General features: G+C 45.5%; 1 protein-coding gene and 1 long non-coding RNA gene across 2 annotated transcripts in view; one reads left to right on the top strand and one right to left on the bottom strand.

Moving 5' to 3' along the window:
- The first annotated feature begins 13,827 nt into the window (after nucleotides 1-13,827).
- Nucleotides 13,828-16,123, top strand: LOC120408270. The gene is made up of 2 exons (XR_005600575.1): nucleotides 13,828-13,956; nucleotides 15,802-16,123. It is a non-coding gene; the product is annotated as an uncharacterized LOC120408270 (long non-coding RNA).
- A 1,683-nt stretch (nucleotides 16,124-17,806) lies between these two features.
- MUSK (muscle associated receptor tyrosine kinase) overlaps nucleotides 17,807-20,234 on the bottom strand; it is a 93,880-nt gene continuing 91,452 nt past the window's right edge. The window contains exon 11 of the transcript XR_005600574.1: nucleotides 17,807-17,936. The gene's annotated coding sequence lies outside the window, so the exon portion shown is untranslated. The remainder of the gene's footprint in view (nucleotides 17,937-20,234) is intronic.

A 20,234-nucleotide genomic window follows, 5' to 3' on the forward strand; every position in this document is an offset into this window, starting at 1 on the left:
AGCGGCTGTACTCTGCGGCTGTGCTCTCTGGTCTAGTGATTTTTTTATATGTTGATACACTTGCCCAGGGGCAGGGGATTTTTCATTTTTAGATTTTTGATTTTACCAAGGCTGCTCGGCCAGGGCACAGGTAGTCATGCCCCCAGCTGGGGCTCAAAAGCACAGGTAACCACACCATCTCTCAATACCATCTTATTACCAGGTTATGGTGTGGTGGTTATATTACATCTGCTTGCCATCTTGTTAGCAATGGTTGGTGGCATGCAATGTACAAGCTGCTGCGCTGCTGTCCCTCTGCTGTCATGCATGCTGCTGTTGCGTAACAGTGTGCAACGCTGCAACAAACAGTCAGTGGTTGACACTGGTTGGCACATTGGTGGGCAAACTTGAAAAAAAAAAGCAGGTCCGCTGTTTTTGCCAGGGCAAATCTGGGGAAGGGGATTGAAAAGATTCATTTACCAGAATCCATGTCTGACATGATTTGTGCCCCAGCAATTGCAGAGAATCCACAGATTCACAGAAGACCCAGAAGCAGCCACAGTACTCAACATCAATTCAGGACAGAGAGGAATTCACCTCTCAAGTCTCCAGCCAAAAAATGTGCCTTTTGCAGAGAGGCACAGCCTCCCTCTGGCCCAGAAGACTCAAGATGTCCACAGCAAACAAAAAGACAAGATGCAGAGGCTAGCGCTAGTGCGAAAAGAAAAGAAGCTTAGAGTGAGCCAGACAAAGAGAGGGGCTGGGAGAGAGGGCGCAGCGAGCGCAGCGAGAGGAGAGGAGAGTGGAGGTGCCAGGGCGAGACAAGACGAGCGAGGAGAGGGGGCGGCGACAGAGCAGGAGCAAGGACACACCTGAAGTGCCGCTCTGTGGAGTAGCTGGCGAAGACAGCCAGGACAAGCTGCAACTGCCCTGCAGGGACCGCCTTGCCCACCATCCACCTCCCCCGTGTATCTGCAACTCCCCCACCCGCAAGTCCCATCACCCCTCACCGAAAATAATCAGGACAGGGCGGCTGGGGCGTGAAACAGTTCACACTGGCACAAGCACAGTGCTCCCCAACTCCAATCTCATCCCCTACTAAGTGCCCGAAGTCCTTCACTTCCAGACTCACAGTAGTCCCAATCCAGTCTAACTAACTTTCTACTTAATTATTTGTTATGCATTTGTGTTGTTGTTTTCCTAGGGTTTCCATTGACTGTGTGTTTGGTTGACAGGGTTGGGAGGTGCTGTGTGCAGGGGACAGTGGAGTTTCCCAGCCAGGGAGGCGGGCTGCGAGGGCAGATTCCAGGTCGTTTGGCAGGAGCGTGGTTTCAGGATCTGTGTGGGCTGGGAGTGAGGTTCCAGGATCTGTGGGGCGGGGTCCTGAGGTTTGCAGCCTCCAGGGATGGGCTGGCGACATGTCGCAGCATTCCACTGTATCCGATCCTAGGCCACACACAAACGAGAAGGGACCCGCCTCTGCTCTCTCTCCCACCCCACCCCCTACAGCACCTTCTGGGAAAGAAGCTCCACAACAGACTAAAGCAGGCCCTGCCGGCCAGTTCATCACCACAGTTTAAGTCTGGCTTTAAATCCACTTTAAGTCAACTTAATTTCACCACACACCCAACACCCTACCACCCTGAATAATGGGGTCATCAGTTTACCTTTTTTAGTAAGTAATAATGAAGTAAGTATAGTTTTTTTACAGGTAAGGTAAACAGTAAGTGAATTTGGTGTTTATTTGGAAACGGGAAGGAGAGGAGAGGTGAAGCTGGTATGAAACAGAAGGATAGTCAGTCTTCGTTGGCAGTAAACGGGCCAAGTCACAGCTTCTCTGTAAGAATCTCTCTCTCCTTAGAGATGACTTCCGCTGCCTGCGCTGCAACAGTTATTTTGAGCAAGGGCAGGCTGAGGCCCCTGCATTGGCTGCATGACAGAAAGACAGGGGGTGGCGCGCAGGCAAGTCGATGGGCCCTGCATGCAAAAGGTCCCTCCTGACCCCACACAGAGCACAGTGCCAGCCTACAGCAGTTGAAAAGCAGCCCCACCCTGAAGAAAGTCAGCGGACAGTGCTGAAAGCCCAAAACGCCCCCGTTGGCAGCAGCACCATTCCGTTTGTGTCCCCTGAGCAGTGCTTGCAGTGTGGTGGAAAAGCGGCCATGCAGCAGCTGAAGGGGCGCATGATGAATGGGAGGGAATTTCAGGCGCTGTGGGCGGAGTGGCGAATTGATTGCATGCGGCGCCAGCTGGCAGGCAGAGCGCGCAGCGGCCTGGGAGGGCTGTGGCGGGAGGCGCAGAGATTGCGGCAAGTGACACAGGTCGCACGGAGGAGGCCCCGGCGCTTCCCCCCCACACTTACCCAAAAACATTTGTTCCAACATTTAGCGGGAGCAAGGCACCCCTGGGGGATAGCTCGAACACAGTGATTGCGGAATAGGTAAATTCACCAATTCGAATTGTAGTACGTAAGGAATAGTCTTGCCTAAGATACTCGTGACCCTCGTGACTTCTGTATCTGAGCACCTTTAACTTCCCAACACTCCAGTGCTGTTATCCCCATTTGACAGGTGGTAAACTGAGGCACAAAGAAATGGCATGACATACCCATGGTCACAGAGGAAGCATGTGGTAGAGCAGGGACTTGGACTCTAGTTTTCCAAGTCCCACGCTACTGCCCTAACCATTGGACCATCCTTCCCCATGACCAGCTAAGGCCAAAGTCATCGGTGATATAACTCATTCAGTTGGAATTACACCAAAGATGCATTTGGCCTATTAAGTTAACTTATTTTCCTAAAAGGCATCTCTCTAATGTAGTTTTAACCTAACCTATTCCACAGGGACTAACTGCTCTGTTGTAGAGGAATTGCTTAAGCAAAGTCCTGACCTGAGCATTATGGGAATCAGGCTGAGTTGTTCAGCTTTATATCTTTTGTAGGTGATATGCTGGGGGGAGGGATAGCTCAGTGGTTTGAGCATTGGCCTGCTAAACCCAGGGTTGTGAGTTCAATCCTTGAGGAGGCCACTTAGGGATCTGGGGCAAAAATCAGTACTTGGTCCTGCTAGTGAAGGCAGGGGGCTGGACTCAATGACCTTTCAAGGTCCCTTCCAGTTCTAGGAGATAGGTATATCTCCTATTATTTAGAAACAGTTGAAATGGCATATTTTTTGCAGAGTTGGCTTCCCTGTCATGTATACAACAGTTGAGAAGAGTACAGTATATTGAATTAAGCAGAACTTGGTTTTTCCCCTGGCAAGGGACCCCTTAATTCCTAGACCATCTTATGAGTCCTCCAGCATCTAAAATTTCAGTCACTTACCACAATCTCCAGAAACCATTCAGAAAGCTTTTCCTCTTCCCACTTTCAAACATAACCACCAGTTGAGAGTCAAAACAGCTGGAAAAAGGAATGGCATTTCAGCATATTTCTAGATTGGCCAAAAAATGTGGGGGGGCGGAATGCTTAAATTGAGGCATTTCTTGAATGCAAACTATTACTTTAACACTGTGTAGTTACTGTTCAAAGTGGATGGATAAAATACCAGGAGACCTCTAATCTATTATTATTGGTATTTGTATTATTCTAACGCTCTGGGGCCTCAAACAGGATCAGAGCCCCATTGTGCTTGTCTTTATCTTCTTAGGGTTCTGGAATCCCTCAGCTCAATCACTGCAAACTGTCTCTTGCCCTCTGTTCATTCCTTCAACTGCCACAGTGAGCATCCCATAGTTAAAACTTCGTCTCGGTCCTTCATGTTTTTACCGTGCATTGTTTACAATATTTTTTTTAAAAGCTTCTCTGCCTGAAGTGGTTTATAAAAATGTTATGTGAAAAAGGACCTTCTGGCTTTGTTTTTAGAGAATGAACCTATTTTAAAGTTGGAGGCTCTTGCCAAGGATTTATTGTGCAGGCTCAAAAGTCAGCTCCTTCAGACGAGGCCTGCGTCCAACTTCCAGGAACAAATCTCTGATTCTGCGAAAGCCAGGGGAGCCTTTAGAGATTTAATGTAATGCATACAGACATGTCCCAGCCGGAGTGTTCCCAAATGAGATTAAAAGCAATCCCTCATTCTCCGGCACAAGCGCCACCATGGTATTACAGCCTCTGGTCCTGGATCATCCCACTCACCAGGAATTTGAGCCTGACTGAGCAGGGCTGTAATCTCTGCAAGGGTCACTATCTGACCCTTTTATGTATTTAGGGTGTAATAATGAGGGAGGCAGGATGGACCTGTAGTTGAGGCACAGGGCTGTGAGTCAGGTGATCAGAGTTCCATGCTGGGCTCTTCTGGCTAGGTGCTTAAGCCGCCATTTTCTAATGTAGGTGTCTAAAACTAGATGTGGGTGATCCAGGGGTGGCTCTAGGATTTCCGCCGCCCCAAGCAGGGCACGCCTGCGGGAGCTCCACCGGAGCCGCGGGACCAGCGGACCCTCCGCAGGCACGCCTGCGGGAGCTCCACCGGAGCCGCGGGACCAGCGGACCCTCCGCAGGCACGCCTGCGGGAGCTCCACCGGCGCCACCTGCCGCCCTCCCCGCGGGACGCCGCCCCAAGCGCACGCTTGGCGCGCTGGGGTCTGGAGCCGGCCCTGGGGTGATCAGCCTCTCTGAAAACTAGGCTATTTATTTAGATGCCTAAATATGGATTTAGGAGCCTAATTTTAGGGACCACGGTTTGAAAAATGTGGCCAAACTGGGGTGTATTAATTCCCCTCCAAACCAGACAGTTATCTATGTGCTTTCTTTAGCCTGGGGGCTGCCTTCTCCGGAAACGCTAAGCACTTAGGCAAGGCGTCTGAGTCAATGAGCCGACGATTTGACGAGGAATATTGAATGCCTTGTTCCTGTGGCTCTTTCCTTCCACTTCCCAACCGAAATGCTGTTGCCAGTAATTCTGCATCCTGGTAATTTGCAATATCACACATTTTGATGAGCTAATATGCTCTCTCCAAAAGAGTAATCCTATGTGATGTAGATGAGCCCACAGGTGCTTGGAGGTGCCTAAGTCTTCCCAACCTGGCAAATATTGTCATTGGCCAAAATCGCTCTGAATCAAGAACATAGCAGGAAATGAAAGCCCTCCATCTCAACTGCTCCTTGAGTTAAAGCAGTGGGAGCTAGTTGATTGCTGGGTGGCAATTCCCCTCTCTTTCACAAAATGTTCTGACAGAATGGTACTGGAGGACCAATAAACAATGGTCATTGAGATCCCTGGGAAGGAATTTTCCTCCAGGGCAGGTTGGCAGAGGCCCTGGAGGTTTTTCGCCTTCCTCTGCAGTGTGGGGCACGGGTTACTTGCTGGAGGATTCTCTGCAGCTTGAAGTCTTTAAACCACGATTTGAGGACTTCAGTAACTCAGACATAGGTTAGGGGTTTGTTACAGGAGTGGGTGGGTGAGATTCTACGGCCTGCGTTGTGCAGGAGGTCAGACTAGATGATCATAATGGTCCCTTCTGACCTTAAAGTCTGAGTCTATCCCACCTCATGACTGCTGCTTTCCTGCCATTCTTGTTTCATTCTCCTCCCCAAAAATATACTGTGCTGTCTTTGTAACAGTACAGTATACTGCTGTGATTGGAGTATGCATTGTATTTTGGCATCAGTGCTTTTCCAATCCAAAGCTCCACGGTGTTGAACACAAGAGAATAAATGCACACTCATGCCAAGACTTCCATAAAGATGTTAGCACTTAATCAGCTCTTTGCTTGATGCACCTGCATCTTTTTTTCACTGGACCTCAGTGCTTTCCATTTAACTGGTTTTGGTTTCAGCAGCTACAAATTCTGTGTTTTGCGGGGTGGGGGGTTGTTTGTTTTTTAATTGTTCTCCGGAGAACATTACCTCCCCCCACATCATTTCTTGGTTCTTTTTTGGAGGGAAAGAGAGTACCTCCCAACATACAATATTTTGCCTCTTTTCTCCCTTACATTTGCAACTTGGAGATGTGACTGATGGTGCTATAGACAACTGGGAGCTAATGATTGGTGGGACAATGATGATGCAAAAAGGATTTTCTGCAGTGGATCTTGCCACTACTGAATGTGATAGGTTTTTCTTCACCTCCCCGTATCCTCAAAGTCCAAAGGTGTCCACTCATTCTCCTCTGAATCTAAACAGGGAGCTCCTTGCAATATGACTGGGAGGGGGTATGCACATATGGCCTGATCCTATATCCACTAGAGTAAATGGGTGTTTTTAGCACCTCTCAGGATCAGGCCCATCAAGAGGAGAAAAGATCTCAAATCTGACAGGATTGTGAAAATTGCAGGCATTCAGCATGAAAGCCAATGAATCATTTCATATTTCCCCAGTTTCCTTTGTGGAAAAAGAGCCAGGTCAGACAGAACATGAAGGTCAGACAGAGGGCCAGATTCATGACAGGAACAGTAGCTAGCAAGTGGCCCTCCAAACTGTGTGATCCAGAGCATTTCCAGGTGAACCATGGAGCTGCTGTAGTCAAAATGTTGTTACTCTTCGAGCAGTGATGTCTTCCACTAAGTGTACCCCAGCCCTCGGACTCTTTTAGGGTTTTCAAAAGGTTTCTCTAGTGACCATTTATGCTACACTCCGCAGTGGAGTATCTGAGAGAAATGGAGAAGATTCACTACTGATAGAAGTTAAGTTGTTCACCCAAAGACAAAAGTAACCAGCACAGATAGTCAGGGGTGGGAAGAGGATGGCAGCAGACGTTACCAAGCAGCCACACCCATCACATTTAAGAGAGTTATGTTAATCTTGTTTCCTTAATACTGTTTTATTTTGTGTTTACATAACTTTAGTGACCATAAGATGTTTCTGTTCACTGTGGACTGTATCCATCTCCCATTGAGGCCAATGAGAATCTTTTCACTGACATGAAAGGGAGTTGGATCAGGCACTAATTCTCTGACTGTACAGATAATTCTGATGATTACCACATTTCTGTTTTCATTTTAGTCCGAGTTAGGCCACAGTGTTGGGAGGGAATGAAGAACATGGCTGAACATTTCTAAGATACATCCCATTTGTTTGAACATTTATTTTGTAGGTGTGTCGTTTCCAGGCATCTGTGGATGTCAGGTTCGAATGGTTCCCCGGTCAAATACTAACCTTTTGTACTTGAGATGGGTTAAGCTCCAGATGCTTTCATTTCAGTGCTCAGTTAAGCACTGACATCTGTGACTGATATTCAACATCTCATATAAACTACTCAAATGGGATTAATTACTAGTCAGAACTCGATCCATCAATAATGAGGGTACAACAACATTTCTCAAAGCTATCCAGCATTTACAGGGGTATGCCTTATTCCATGAAGAATGCCAAACAACCAATTGACTGTGGTAGGTCTAGTGAAATTTCCATTATGCTACTGTGTGTTTTTATGCCTCATTTGGACAGACAGTTGGGTAAATGGCTTTTAAATAAAGTTGTGCTGGGAAAATGCTGCTGGGTAATTTAGCTGAACCCCAACTCCATCAATATGCCAGAGTAGTCGTATGGGTAAATTCTCAGCTGCAGACTGAGAGTCCGTCACTCTTGATTCTTCCAAAAACCATCTAAGTCACATTTCAACACTTTGCTAACCTACTGTACATAGGTATCAGAGACTCTGCACCACTGGGCCCATTTGGCTCCTCTTGGCTGGCTCAATCTAGGAGAGGCCTTCCCGTCACCCAAATGAATGACCCTGGAGTTTAACAGCTGGGTGGAGGTGAAATGACTGATGATGAAAGTTGCCTGCTTGACAGCGTTAGAGGCTGAAGCCAACAGAACAGGTACAGCTTTTCCATACCACCCTGCCAACGTGCTTTACCCATACTCTCGGCAGGGCACTGCTAGAGCTAGGAAGAAGGTGCCTCTTCAAGCCTTGGCCTCTCTGTGGAGCCCTCCAACAGGCTACCACATAATGCCATTGATGGTATAGACCTGTTCTCTAGGACTGGATTGAGACCACCGGCTCATTTCATGAAAGCCAACCCCAGAGCTACCAGATGGCGGCAGCTTTCAGTTTCTACCAGCATAGGCTGGGCTGACAACAGCCTAGCCAGGAAGGAAGTGTTCAGCCTGTGAACGCACACCAGCCCATTCCAAGACAGTGATAAACTCTGTACCATAGACAGCAGGGAGAGGACAGTACAATGTGACTGCGTTGGTTTGACTCTGTAGCATATGAGTGCTTTTATACAGATACGTGTGGAAGACTCCAGGAAACCGGGTCCCACTTGACCATATTTCAAAGATGTGTTTTAAAGAGGATACGTGGGGGCATGTTGTGTTTGTGCTGGAGGCATCCACTGAGATCACCTGTTGTTATCCTAGCCAGTCACTGGATGCCAGTGTTGTTCCTTACAAATGTACTATGGCTGGAGAAAAGAACTGAAAAACCTTCCATTCATCTGCCAACGAAAGTATATGACTCTCAAGGGAAGCCATTCCAGGAGACAGTTTCAGGGTGTTTGGATATCCAGCTTGCCAAAAATGAGTACTGTATCTGGAATGAGCCGAACTGTCTGGGCCCCTGAACAAACATGTAGCCAGCAGATCTCTAATGGCAAGTCAAGAAGCTGCCAAGGAAGGTCAGTCACAGGTCACGTTTATATAACTTTACTAATAACATGCAGCAATTCATAAACTTGCATTCACTGATTAAAACCTTCCTGCCTCCTCTCACCTTAGCTGTAAAGCTTTATCTTGCATAACCACAGACGTTCTAAAACTGAGATTTAGGATGGGATTTTCTAAAGCACTCAGTGTTGGCCTAACTCCTCTGTTCCCAGTGCAGTCAGGGGTAATTAATTCTGCTCCCACTGAAGTCAATGGAAGTTTTATCATTGGCTGCAATGGCAGCAAAGTTAGGCCAAATCTGAGCACTGTTTTTTTTTTTTTTACATCCATCCTTACTCTATCCCATATATAGGGAGAGAAGGTGATAACCACAAAATACTGCCTTCCTTCTCCCTCCCTGGGAAATGTAGCACACGGCAGAGATGAATGATGTACTGATATTCTCACTTGCTCCTGACTAAGTAACACAATCTGCCTAGGTCCCCAGAAAGGTGAATTCACTGTCCAAATATATTTAAAAATTTCTGGTGGGGAATCATAGATGATTAGGGTTGGAAGTGGCCTCAGGAGGTCATCTAGTCCAACCCCCTGCTCAAAGCAGGACCAACCCCAACTAAATCATCCCAGCCAGGGCTTTGTCAAGCCAGGCCTTAAAAACCTCTAAGAATGGAGATTCCACCATCTCCTTAGGTAACCCATTCCAGTGCTTCACCACCCTCCTAGTGAAATAGCGTTTCCTAATATCCAGCTTAGACCTTCCCCACTGCAACTTGAGACCATTGCTTCTTGCTCTGTCATCTGCCACCACTATGAACAGCCTAGCTCCATACTCTTTGGAACCCCTTTCAGGTAGTTGAATTCCCCCCTCACTCATCTTTTCTGCAGACTAAACAAGCCCAGTTCCCTCAGCCTCTCCACATAAGTCATGTGCCCCAGCCCCCTGATCATTTTCATTGCCCTCCGCTGGATTCTCTCCAATTTGTCCACATCCCTTCTGTAGTGGGGGGGGGCAAAACTGGATGCCATACTCCAGATGTGGCCTCAGCAGTACCAAATGGAGGGGAATAATCACTTCCCTCGATCTGTTGGCAATGATCCTACTAATGCAGCCCAATATGCCGTTATCCTTCTTGGCAACAATGGCACACTGTTGGCTCATATCCAGCTTCTCATCCACTGTAATCACCAGGTCCTCTTCTGCAGAACTGCTGTTTAGCCAGTCGGTGCTTAGCTAGTCGGTCCCCAGCCTGTAGCGGTGCATGGGATTCTTCCATCCTGAGTGCAGGACTCTGCACTTGTCCTTGTTGAACCTCGTCAGATTTCTTTTGGCCCAACATCCAGTTTGTCTAGGTCACTCTGGACCCTATCCCTACCCTCCAGTATATCTACGTCTCCCCCCAGCTTAGTGTCATCCACGAACTTGCTTACGGTGCAATCCATCCCATCATCCAGATCATTAATTTATTATTTAGCGTGTACATTGTCATCTAGCCAAGCAATGGCATCTTCAGTAGCGTGATGCAGTTCTTCTAGGCCACCGCTGAACCTAGTCAGCAGGCATTCCTCGATAATGTGCATCATTGTCTGTGTTGAGCCAAAGCTGCACAAAGGGCTGTCACGAAGGCCCCAGCGATACTAGTTGGCTGCACAGAGACCTTGCCTGTCCAGAACCTGTTCAACAGGGACCACTGGTGATGGGGCAGGTCAAACCCAGGTGAGCAGATTGTGAAGTTAGCCATGAGGGACTGGTTGGGGATTATAACAAATACCCATTCCACTCGCTAGAGTGTTTCCGCCCTAACATCCTGGCATGGCAGATGAGACCATAATGGGCGACGTGATGGCAAACATGCAGCTGGTGGCTTAAAAAGGTCATTGTGCAGCGGCAGGCTTGAGTTGGCGCGTACTTTCTCCAGTCACTTGCCAGTGGCAACCTCTCGTCTGATATGAGGAGGAGCGACATTGCTCAGAACTGGAACCCATGGGAGTGGAGTCGGACACAGGGTGCCGGAGTTGATACGCATAGCGGTATGTAACTGGGTATCAGTCAGTTTGGTGTGTGAAGATCAACTGATGATCAACTTCCAGATTGACGATTTGGGCGTTGCAGATCATTAATGAAGATGTTGAACAAAACCGGCCCCAGGACCGACCCCTGGGGTACTCCACTTGATACCGGCTGCCAACTAGACATCGAGCCATTGATCGCTACCCTGTTGAGCCCAATGATCTAGCCAGCTTTCTATCCACCTTATAGTCCATTCATTCAATCCATAGTTTTTTAACTTGCTGGCAAGAATACTGAGGCAGATCGTATCAAAAGCTTTGCTAAACTCGAGGTATATCACGTCTACAGCTTTCCCCATATCCACAGAGCCAGTTAGCTCATCATAGAAGGCAATCAGGTTGGTCAGGCATGACTTGCCCAAGGTGAATCCATGTTGATTGTTCCTCATCGCCTTCCTCTCATCCAAAAATGGAAAATTGTAATTGCAAAATTGTAACAATTGCAATTTTCCAACACATCCTTGTGAAGTGGGTTGTTATTATTATAACAGTTTCACAGCTGGAGAAATTGAATGCAGGAGGAGGCTTAAGGGTTCAGTCCTGCTCCCATTCCTGTTATTGTAAAACTTCAGTGGTTCATGGTCAAGCCCTTTGTAACCATAAAGTACCCTGATGAGTCCGTAGCAGTCAGGAACAAAACCCAGGAGTCCTGATTCCTAGTTCCTCACTGTAACTGCTAGACACACACTTTACTACTAAAAATAATAATTGAAATGTTGAGTTTAGAATAAATTGGAGAAGTGTTTAGAAAAAGTAGTAACTGGGAAAGTTCTGCACAGATCATGAGATCGTGTCAGCACTATGTTAATGTAAGTGTTGGAGTGTGCATTCATTCTGGTCCTGGTTCTACTGAGTGCATAGGGATTACCTACTTTTGGGGGTTGGAAACTGAGCTGTGTTCCTATCCAAACAACCATCTGTGGATGAATCATGAAGTTCTGCAGAAATACTAGCCTGAGAGAGGTTAGAAAGCCAGCTATTTAGATTGACAGCTTCAGTGCTGGGAACTATAGGAATCGTACCAGGCCATGAGCATTTGAAACTAGCCTCCTTCTCCACAGGACTGAGAGCTAACATCCAGTGACCAAATGGAAAAAAACTTTGGATAAATGCTATATTCTTCCCTTTTCTTTTGCTTCTATCTGGATGTTTTGGTGGTATTTGTCATGATTCAGGAAGAGAAAACAGAATGTTTCACCCTAAAGCCCTGATCCAGCAAAGCAGTAACAGCCAAGCTTAACTTTAAGCAAATGAGCAGACTCATTGAAGTCAGTGGGGCTACTTAAACACCCACAAGTATGTAACTTTTTCTGGGTCAAAGGCTAGGAATGTAAATGTTTGTCCTATGTGCAATTACTGCTGGTGGACAGTGCTGGATTGACAGCCCTGAAGATCTGTGTCCTGCATCCACAGAACAGATGCAGTAAAGGCAACTGGCTTAGAGGACATACTTCTAGGGATGAGCAAGCAGCACACCCTCCATGCTCCTTTTGTCTTTGATTTCCCTTCTGAGACCACCAGCCAGCGTTCCAGCAGTGCTGTTGCTGGGTGTGAGGTGGAAATTTGTCTGCCTCGCACTGGACTGAGCCAGCAAAACTCATTTCACATAAGCTACACAGTCATTAGATCAGGGGTTCTCAAACTGAGAGTTGGGACCCCTCAGGGGGTTGTGAGGTTATTATGGGGGTTTGCAAGCTGCCTACCTCCACCCCAAACCCCACTTTGCCTCCAGCATTTATAATGGTGTTAAATATATTTTAAGTGTTTTTAATTTATGAGGGGTCGCATTCAGAGGCTTGCGATGTGAAAGGGGTCACCAGTAAAAAAGTTTGAGAGCCACTGCATTAGATGCTAACAACTTTGAATCACTAGTGAATGGTGCTGTGTTCACACCAACTCAATAGTATTGATTTCCCGCTAGGAAAATCCCAGCTCTATCTTTTCATAATCCAAGAAAGGAGCAAAATCAGAGAACCAGGCAGACAAGAAGAACCAGTTGCCCCATCAGTTGAATTTAGGTCCTTCACCAAACCATCCAATTAACCCTCCAGACCAACACAGCACAATAGACTCCTTATTCCCTCACCTTACAAAATGTATGTCTGTATTCACTGTAATGTTAATAGAATACCATAACCTTCCATAGTAGACAAAGGTTATTCGAATAATCCAACAATGGGGGAGTTCTGATCCAGATCCAAATTTTGTACGTTAGGCCAACTTGGATTTAAATAGCACCTTCCCTGTATGTGTCTCCCAATAGCACAAGCCAGTGAACATCTGAGGACCTATTCCCCAAAGTCAGTTGAGTAAAATCAGAGTAATGTTGTGGTGACTCAGGTCTAGAGAACTACATTAACCTACCTGAGAATGAACTATGTGTAAATTTTTCTCATAGTCAACATATAGTTATCTTATCCCTAATGTGTTATCAAAAAATATTTTTAAACCTGTCAAACAGATAAAGCTTTTGTGCTCATTTAAAGTCTAGGAAGTCATAAAAAGACAAATTGTTTAGTAGCAACTACTTAATTGTTTGGTGGCAGTCCAAAAAAAATATTTGTGCAAAGTCATGTGAGTCAATGTGCGTTTCAGAATAAAGAGCGTGCTCTTTTTGTTGACGTGATTTATGTCATGCAAGTCACGGAGGGGGAAAAAAACGCTTGTGATCAAATCCAAAACGCTGTTGCCCTGCAGACTTGGGGAGAGTTTCCAGCAGCAGGCTTGCAAAATGGACAGGGATCCTGTTGGTTGTTTAGCACAATTTACCAGTTTGAGAGTGCCATGTACGCATAGGGGGCTTTATACTGTGAAAATAAATGGGAAGAAAAGTTACTGTTGTATCTAGAATGGTGCCACCTAGTGACCACACATTAAACAGCAGATTTTACCTGAGACACCTGAGACACCTAATCATTAGAAATTTGCCATTGACTTCACTGGGGCCAGCATTTCACCAGGAAAACCTATGGATATTAGGTCATCTAGTCCAGTGGTTCCCAAACTGCTCGCTACGGCAATCCACCAACTGCATTTTGTTGCCTTTTTTTGCCACCCACCATTTCATAAATTGTACTCTAAGCCCCAGCACCTCAGCCCTGATTCCAGACCAGTGCAGAGGGGAGGGGAGATGTTGCAAAGTGAGTCCACCCCACACTCACCCCACAGTGATGACTCCCGACTCTGGGCTTTGTGACCTGGCACACAGGGTCGCAGCCCTGCTCAGGTTTGGCCCAGCCACTCCTCTGTCATGATGGGCCCAATTGGAGTGAGTGGCATTACACCATGTCACGATGCCCAGAGTGAGGAGCCCAGGCCAAGCCCCGCAGGACAGGAGCTGTGGCTGCAGGGTGATGATGGGGTAGGCTTGCTCTCTTAAAATCCCTCCCTCTGCACCAGGCCAGGAGTGCATGTCTGCCTAGGCCAGAGCCCACTGATGGTTTAATCCATCGGGGACATGGGGACACATCTGGGCCCTTTCTGCAATACACTGGTGGGTCCCAACCCACCACTTGGGGAACACTGATCTAATCTGTTCCCTGCCTATCCAAGACTGTTTGTTGCCTGGTGTGTTACTGTGGCAAATCCATGAATCAGAGAACTGGAAGAGACCTTGAGAGGTTATCTAGTCCAGGCCCCTGCTCTCAGGGCAGGACTAAGTATTATCTAGACCATCCCTGACAGGTGTTTGTCCAACCTGCTCTTAAAAGTCTCTCCAATGATGGAGATTCCACAACCTCCCTAGGCAATTTATTCCAGTGCTTAACCACCCTGACAGTTAGGAAGTTTTTCCTAATGTCCATCCTGAACTGCCTTGCTGCAATTTAAGCCTGTTGCTTCTTGTACTATCCTCTGAGATTAAGAAAAACAAATTTTCTCCTTCCTCCTTGTAACAACCTTTTATGTACTTGAAAACTGTTATATCCCTTCTCCGTCTTCTCTTCTCCAGACTAAACAAACCCAATTTTTTCAATCTTCCCTCTTAGGTCATGTTTTCTAGACCTTTAATCATTTTTGTTGTTGTTCTCTGGACTTTCTCCAATTTGTCCACATCTTTCCTGAAATGTGGCACCCAGAACTGGACACAACACTCCAGCTGAGGCCTAATCAGCACGAAGTAGAGTGGAAGAATTACTTCTCGTGTCTTGCTTACAATACTCCTGCTAATACATCCCAGAATAATGTTGTCCCTTTTTTTTTTTTTGGCAACAGTGTTACACTGTTGACTCATATTTAGCTTGCCCCTGGAACTCGTATACCTGCCCCTGGAAATTTCCACTACTTGCATCCAACGAAGTGGGTATTCACCCACGAAAGCTCATGCTGCAAAACGTCTGTTAGTCTATAAGGTGCCACAGGATTCTTTGCTGCTTCATATTTAGCTTGTGATCCACTGTGATCCTTTTCCATAGTACTGCTTCCTAGGCAGTCATTTTCCATTTTGTATGTGTGCAACTGATTGTTCCCTCCTAAGTGAAATACTTTGCATTTGTCCTTATTGAATTTCATCCTATTTACTTCAGCCCATTTCTCCAGTTTGTCCAGATCATTTTGAACTTTAATCCTATCCTCCAAAGCACTTGCAACCCCTCCCAGCTTGGTATCATCTGCAAACTTTAAGTGTGTACTCTATGCCATTATCTAAATCACAGATGAAGGTATTGAACAGAACCAGAGCCAGAACTGATCCCTGCAGGAGGACCCCACTCATTATGCTCTTCCAGCATGATTGTGAACCACTGATAACTACTACTCTGGGAACGATTTTCCAACCAGTTATGTACCCACTTTATAGTAGCTCCATCTAGGTTGTATTTCCCTAGTTTGTTTATGAGAAGGTCATGCAAGATAGTATCAAAAGCCTTATTAAAGTCAAGATATACCACATCTACCGCTTCCCCGCCCCCATCCACAAGGCTTGTTACCCTGTCAAAGAAAGCTATTAGGTTGACAGACGTTTTGGAGCATGAGCTTTCGTGGGTGAATACCCACTTTGTCAGATGACATGCATCCGACGAAGTGGGTATTCATCCACGAAAGCTCATGCTCCAAAACATCTGTTAGTCTATAAGGTGCCACAAGACTCTTTGCTGCTTTTACAGATCCAGACTAACATGGCTACCCCTCTGATACTATTAGGTTGGTTTGATATGATTTTGTTCTTGACAAATCCATACTGATTGTTACTTATCCCTTTATCTTCTAGGTGTTTGCTCATTGATTTGCAAATCAGCCCAGTTTCACTTGAAGTGGCGCCTAGGTTCAGCTGAAAGGCTCCCACAAACCTTTTCATGAACCTGCTCTGAGCTAGTAATGACACCCACAAGCAGGCGACTTGGTGTGATTTCAGGTTTTGTTCCGAACATTTTGTACGTTCTAGCCAGGAGTCTTTTCCAAATGAGGAGGAGCCATGCAAACCCACTGAGAGCTGTAACTCTGTTATGCGAGATGCATAGTCCGACACCACAGTGAGATGAGAATTCCTGCTTCACATCCCATAACTGAATAAGAACTGAGCAGAAACCTGTCATTTAGAATGTAAACTCATTCGGGGGAGGGACTATCTATTTGTTGTGTGTGCATACTGACCTTGCACAATGAGACTGGGGTCTCTCGGCTCAACCGCAATACAAATAATTCATCAGAACAATAACAAACAATGAGGAACTATAAGCAGAAGTTACTAGAATCCAAATAAACTTAGAGTTCTGGCTGCTTTTAGGCCGGGGGTGAGTATGTTTGGCATTTCATCCATGAAGAAAATGTCATGTACCTCACGTGCAGAACTTCCAGTTCCCTGATGTTCCTTTCTCACAGGGATACTGTCATCCTCTTGCTTTTCAGCAGGACCCTAGAAGCTCCCCAGTCCTTGCTGTAACTAAAGCCTGCCTGTTCTCTAGTATCATTGCTGTGAAGTTAATATGCCTTTACATAAGAAGATAAATTTAGCCCTGAGTGAGCTCACTATCCCAGAGAGTGAATAACCCTTTTTCATTCATCCAGCGATTCTCAGTTCAATGCAGTCCCACTTTTCCATGGAGTTGTTTGTTTACGTAAAAGTTTTTTCTCCCCTAGATAAATTCATGCGCTATCGCATCACATTTACATGAGTCCTGGGGGACGGCAGATAAACATACAGAGTTGCATGCACGCTCACTTACACACATTCAGTGCTTGCACTCATGCTGCAGGATAAATTTATTGGTCTATAAACAGTATTTGATTTACAACACATCAGTAAAAAGACATATGGTTTTCAAATGTTTGTAAATTTTTTTTTAAATAAATGGCTCTCTGGTGGTTTTTAGAATTTATTCTGGCTGTTGGAGGCTGATACAATGTTTGCTTACTTAGTCCTACATTTGGGAAAGGGTTACAAAATAAGGTATTAGAAACAAAAATGTACCCTCAATATGAAGTGTGACCTTTAGCATAGAATATCAGGGTTGGAAGGGACTAGTCCAACCCCCTGCTCAAAGCAGGACCAATCCCCACACAGATTTTTTACCCCAGTTCCCTAAATGGCCCCTGGAAGGATTGAACTCACAACCATGGGTTTAGCAGGCCAATGTTCAAACCTTTGAGCTATTCCCTCCCCCTACCTTTATTTCAAGTAGTACCTATGTGCTCTGGATACAGGTCGTTAACTCCATCATTAGTGCCCTCCATTAACATTGAACTATAGTTTAATATAATGAAAATAAAACTGTAATAAACCCTCTGTTCTGACATTAAATAGATCCTGTTTCAATAACTTACCCAGTATCAAAACTCCAAAGCCATGAATTTAGGAGGTGGGGTGGATAAAAAGAGTACCCCACTTGCTTTTTTTCCCCGTGATATAGCTTTATTTTATAAAATGCTACACACCAGAATTACACAGGCTGTGCCAGTGTGCAAAATTTGCTGTGAAATATACATAGCTGCTTGGGATGTCATTCAGAAGCATCATTCATGAAATGCACATCAGATAATTACAGGAGATTATAAAACCAGAACATGTGTAGATAGCCTATTAGAAAGAATCGGATTTAGATTAACGAATCAGGTTTAGTCCATGATATGTTTGAGGCACTTCTTCTTGGCCAAGATTGCATCATATTGCTGACAAAAGACCATTAAAAAGAACGAACCAAGCATGCAAAACGTATTTTAATTTTTTTTAATCTATAAAAATATGAATAGGTGGATTTCTGTAACCCTTGGATTTTCTGGTTTGTCACTTCACACTATATGTCCTCAGTGGTAAAGCTTCATATATGCTATGAATGTTTTTGTCAAACATGATGTGAAATCACATCTACTTTGAAATTGTACTATCCTCTTCATGAACACTTAAATCTGAACAAGAGACAGCAAAACAAAACAAAAAAAATTGCCTTCAATTTGTTTTAATCAGAGACCACTCCCCCTTCAACCAACATTAAAAACAATTGGCGTTTAATAAGTAAGTTGTTAACAGAACACTGTATATCCCTCTTAGTAGCAAACATACAGTAACAAAGCTGAAATCTCAAACAAAGGGAAAAAATGGAAATAATGCAATTTCTGTACAGCAAGCTGAAAAATATACAGCAGGCGGGAATCCTCAGGATAAAATTCACCCATGTGCACAGCACCAGCACTAGGTCTGTGCACTTCTTACACCCCCAAAATAGGGAATCATTTCAATGGTTCCCTAATGTGCTGGTGGTCCTCTACATAAGGGTGAGTTCTACCCATATCATGGGAAGTTTTTGCATGGGAGGGGGGGGAAAAAGATCTTTTCCTAGCAAAAGGGTGGAAACGTTCTTTGTTGCATTTAAAAGAACAATGGCTAACTACCATAGATTTCAGGTTTACTCTTATATTGCAAAGGCTGGAATGCTGGACAAGGACAACCAAATTCTCCTCGTTTGCACCGGTACATCCCTATTGACCTTAATGGGGCTGAAACGGTGTCACTGAATGAAGGACTTGGTCAGGAAAGTGCAACAAAAAGGGGTATTATTCCAGTGAAAATCCGCTTTTTCAGGTGCTGGGTGAGGAAAGATTATAGCATGTGAGATTATGAGCTTTTAACTGGGCGGGCTGCAAACATCATTAAAGCAGCATGGAGACAGCAGTCAGGGTTTCAGGACTTCCTACGCCAGGTGAAGGGAAAGGAGGAGGGGTGATTAGCTGAAGCCAGCACTGGAATCATAGAAAGAGAAAATGCAGGTTCAATCTCTCAAGCTTTAAATGTATTTATTTGTTTAGAGTACAGCCGCTCTGTACTTCTAAATCCATTCTTGCTACCTTTAGGGAGGAGTGGTACCTGGGATAGATAGAGGTGTTTGTGTCACAGAAGTGTTTACTTAGAAGAGAGGATACTGACTGTCATGCAGGAAGTGTATGACAGAGCCGGGGTCTGAAATTAGATTACCTGAGTGCCTTCATCACAAGACTGTCCTTCCTTTTTAGAGCAGGAAGGATAGGCCAGCGGGGGGGTGTACCAGCCTGGGACTCAGCAGACCTCAGCACTAGTCCCTGCTCTGCAGCAGACATCCTGTGTCACTTGGAACAAGTCATTTAGTCTCTCTGTGGAGTCTGTGCCTCAGTTACTCTACTGTAAAATAGGAGTATAGCACTTCTCTAGCCTCAAATACTGTGGTAATGAAGTCCATGTAAGTAGCAGAGATCATTCTTCTACTGGAGCAGTGGTTCTTGATATTATATCAGAGTCCTGTCCTATTTAAGCAGTTCTCAGTCAACAGAGTGGCTGGGAGACTACTGGGCCTACACACTGCAGTGTTGGTAACTGTACAATTTACATGTGCCCTCGCGCTCTTATCACTACATCCCATAGCAGGGACTGCAGCTCCCTACTATGGCCAGAGGAAGCAGCTTATTTCTTTGCACTGTTTCTGGTAATGGCGAGCTCCTGGGTTGGGTGAAATAAGCAGCAGTGGTTTACAGGGCCGCCCGGGGCGGGAGGGGAGGGATTTGCCCCGGGTCCTGCAGGGGCCCCCACAAGAATATAGTATTCTATAGTATTGCAACTTTTTATGGAAGGGGCCCCTGAAATTGCTTTGCCCCAGGCCCCCTGAATCCTCTGGGTGGCCCTAGTGGTTTATAAACACTAAGCCACGCTCTTGTGGCTGTCACCAAAATGTTCTGAGTGATGGTTATGTAAAAAAACATGTGACTACATCATGGAGCAGAGCTGAAACTGCAGTTTATAAAAACTTAGGGCACTGCATTGCTTTTCAGCATTGCTTTCCTTATGGCTGGCTTTATTTCTGGTTATTTTCCAACTAATAAATCCCACTTTTGAGACCCCTAAATGGCCTAACTTCTGTGGTGACTCCTAGACGAAAGCAAACAGCTTGACAAAACACAGAAGTCACGCTGGCCCATTAATTACTACTCTAGAGCATCCATTTTGCTGGGATGAACAATGTGTCACATATTAGATATAACTATGGGATCCCAGAGTCTAAGCTGGATAATTTTCCCTCTCTCTCTTCTCCGGGAACCAAGAGATTAAAAATTGGTTCAGAAAATATTAAAATTTTCCTCAGAAAAAACAACACCTGCAGGGATCCTGAGTAGCTTTACCAGAGAAGAAACTTTAGGGCTATGTCTATGGTAGCACTTGCTGTGCTACCATTTATGTCG

The sequence above is a fragment of the Mauremys reevesii genome, linkage group 6 (genome assembly GCF_016161935.1).
Source record: "Mauremys reevesii isolate NIE-2019 linkage group 6, ASM1616193v1, whole genome shotgun sequence".
In the NCBI taxonomy this organism is placed as follows: Eukaryota; Metazoa; Chordata; order Testudines; family Geoemydidae; genus Mauremys; species Mauremys reevesii.